The following is a 3,756-nucleotide window of genomic DNA, read 5'->3' as shown; positions in this document are numbered from 1 at the left end:
ACTGGGAAGGTGAAGATTGTGCTGGAAATTGAAAGAGTCATCCTTGCTTTAGACCCTGCTTGGCACTTTGCAGCCAACTGTCCCTGCTTCATGTGTGCCCTCTTTTCACCTGTTTCTGTTTGCAAGCTACTAGAGAGCTCATCTTGTAGGCTTGAGGGGCACAATGTGGTCTCACCAAATGTCAGTGGAAGGATCTGTGTGCTGCAAAAGGTCCCACAAAATGTCCCTGTGCATCTTTAAGTACCTGCATGTCTCCCAAAACCTGGCCCTTTGTTCTTCATTCCTGAAGAAACACTTATTCCCCTCTTTATGTTGTTTCATTCCAAACATTTAAGTGTTTTTTTCCACTACAGTGGGGGAAGGAGAGCTCTGGAAAGCAAAAGAGAGAGGCCAAAGCAAAAAAGCCAAACCAAACAAACCAGAAAATATCAAAAGCAGTAGGGAGGGGGAAAAGCAAGGCTTTCTCTTCCTTTCTCTGCCCTCCCAAGTCTATCATCACTAGTTCTATCCTCTCCCTTTCTTGAATTGTCACACCAACACTGCTGTTATAGTGCTGTATTTATTTGGTGGTGCCTAGTGGGTGCACTCGAGGTAGGGACCCCATTCAAAGCTATCATGACATGAAGGCAAAAGAAGGGACTGCAGGACTGACAAACATGGCAGGACTGTTGTATCAGTTTGACAAGTACTGCGGAAGATGTACACACCTTTGGATGCAGTTGCTTGGAGGCAAGGCAATGAAGCACAGAAGCAGAGAGGGAGGACTGGGACACATGTTTTTTGATCTTTTTTTTCCTGCAAAACATTGTGGTTTTACTCTTTGAAATGAAATTTCTACCAAGTAAGCTTGACCACATCCAGATAAAATCTGATAAAAAAGTCAACCAACCCCACTCCCTGCTCCCCACGGCTCAGGCTCTGGTTTGAGAATGGTGACTCCACCAGTCTCTCTGATCTTCTCACTTCTTGGGGTCATGTATGATGGGGCATACATCTGATACATCATGTATGATGTATCAGAGCATTCAGCTGCCCTGTTCACATTTAGATTTTGTCATTCTGGAGCACATTATTAATTCAAATCACTCCTGGACTGCAAATGCCTTCCTGTTTTGGCCTGCCAAGTTTAGCTCTTCTCTACAGCAGAGGTCCAACTGAATGCAAAATCAAAGCCTAACTCTTCTAAGGTGCCTACTATGCTACTGATGTCAGTGGGGAAATTGCCTCTGCAAAGTGAAGTATCAGTAAGCAGAGCTTTAGAGTTTGGACTCCAGTTGTGTGATTCAGGGGGTTTCCTCTGGTGGTCCTTCCCTGGTGTCTGTTACTCCTACAGCTCCATCTGCAGCAGGAAGCAACTGCTGAAACTGCCACTTTGACTAGGAGATTTTGGGGCAGAATTTTTTCACCTGTCATACAGCATAATAATGTCCAAGCTGCAGACCTATTGCCCCATGCTGTGACCTTGTTGAAGCTCCTAATGTGAAATTGGGTCAGGTTTTGGATGGCAATCTCCAAGGCAGAGCCAGGATGCTGCAGGAGGCACCATTTGGGAGTCAGCAGGAGGTGTGATTCCTCAAGTCAGTCTTGAACTGGTTCCACAGCATGGTGGAGTATTGCTTTCCTGGCAAGAAAGACAGGCAACCACACTCCCAGCCATCTGAGGATATTAAAAAGCTTTTTCTCCAGGAACAGTCATTACCTCTAATACCCCACTTTAGTTTAAATCTGGGTAATTACTTCTGACTTAAAAAAAGATCCTTGAGTAGGATTTTTTCTAGGCACTATATTTTTTTATACTTTCTATAGTAAAGAACTTTGTAGGAATGCTGCACACTATTAAACAAATGCTCTGTTGCACCCTGAAAAGATGTAATTTGGAGGTGGGTCATTATCAGTTGAGAAGCTCTGGGGCTCAGCTGCTACAGGCAGGAGGTAATCATTAATAGCAGGGCTGTGTAGGAGCATTGTTGAAGATGCATGGTATTTGTGAGATATTTGACTCATTAGCAGTGGATCTGTACACCTCTTCTGAAAAAAACCACCAGGTTGCTTTAGAAGACCAATGTATATCCATCCAGGTGGTGTGAGAGCCAGCCAGAATTCTTGGGGTAACTCACATTAGCTTTAGGACCAGTGAGTCCTGGGGTTGCTGTGGAGGAGAGCATCTTTAAGGAGCCTTGCTTTGCTTTCTGCAGCCTTAGGTTTGATTAGGGGGTCTCTGTAGCCTGTTGTGGCCCAATACTAGTAGGTCAGAGATCTCCTCTTGTCTTCTTATTTCTGAAATATCTGAATATCTTTATCTAAATATCTATTTTTGTGTTAATATCTCTGTTCCTTGGATTCCTTCTTCGCCTCTTAATCTTCATGGTATATTTTTCCGGCCAAAGGTTAAATTTATCTCTATTATTTTTAGTTTTGCTGGACTTTAGAGTTTAATGGATGCAATTAGAAGATCTGAATAAGTCATCATGGAAAGAATTTTAAGAAAGGAGATATTTGCTTCCTTTAGTTTCCGTAATGATGGGACCCCCCCCAAACTAACAAACTTTACAAAAGCCATCTTCAATTCTTGCCCAGTTCTGCAGGGGAATATGATGTGTTGCATGAGAAACAACTGACTTAAATACAAATTCAACTTAGAGCCTAATGAAAACTGAGCTATGTAGCCAAAAACCTGTGTGGCCTGGTACAGGACCCACTTTCTGAGCAGTCCCAGGAAGTTAGATTAGAGAAACTGCTCTATAGTGCTTGGTTTTGATGGTGTTTGTCTGATTTAACATGGATACAACTGAGTATTTGTCTTTTCTAATGAATCTATTCTTGATAGAAAGTCCCTTCCAAAGGGCAGAAACACAGGAGCGTTGCCAAGCATTTAAAACCTCTCTGCTGCCTCCCTCTTCTGTAGTTTCTTGTCCTGCTTCCCAGGAACACCATCACAAGTTGTTTAAGTCTTCCCTAGTGCCTCTCAAATCAACCTAACAGCCTTGCTGTGTTTGGCAGTACTGCAGTCCTTTCCTCGGCATCAATATTATTGGAGACTCGAAGACCATAGCAATGCACATATCAGGTGTCTAAAGTTCAGGTGCTCCTCTTTCATGAGAAGAGTGTATAAATGATGATGTGATGAAAGCAAACATGTACCAGAGATTACATGACATGGGAACATCTAGAGCATGTCAACCTTGAGTGCTTGTAAAAAGGCTTTATAAATTGCCCTTTGTGGGTTGGCCACCATGAAATCCAAACATTGCAATGCTGAGTATTGGCATTTAATTTCCAATTGACTCAGAACTCAAAAACCAGAGTGTTCTACATCAGGTCAAAAATCCACAATCTTTTTTTCTGTAATGTTGAAACTTTTCTTTGCAGCGAAACAGAAAAAAGAGAAATGTTTTAGTCTTTTCAATATAGGGTTTTTAAAGCTTTTTTGTTCTGAGAAATGTTTTGATTGTTTTGATCTATTTGAACACAAATACATTTTGAGATGTGTTTTTCTTCGACTGAACATCAAGTGCTGCATTCAACTTTTTCTAGAGGGTTACTTTGGCAGATTAAGGCTGAAGAGAAAGAATCAACAGGGTTCTGTCAACTTGTCTTGTAGAATAAGACAATGAAACTCCTAAGTATCAACAGAGAAAGAAGAGAAAAAATCAAAATGCAAAATCTGAGTGGTGACAAAAAAAAGTGTGATGAGGCAAAAAATGAAACTCACCCGTGAGAGCATTTGCAAAAGGCAACAGGGAAAATGAACATTTC

Source organism: Acanthisitta chloris, unplaced genomic scaffold (genome assembly GCF_000695815.1).
Source record: "Acanthisitta chloris isolate BGI_N310 unplaced genomic scaffold, ASM69581v1 scaffold5852, whole genome shotgun sequence".
In the NCBI taxonomy this organism is placed as follows: domain Eukaryota; kingdom Metazoa; phylum Chordata; class Aves; order Passeriformes; family Acanthisittidae; genus Acanthisitta; species Acanthisitta chloris.
Note: the sequence above shows the minus strand (reverse complement) of the source record.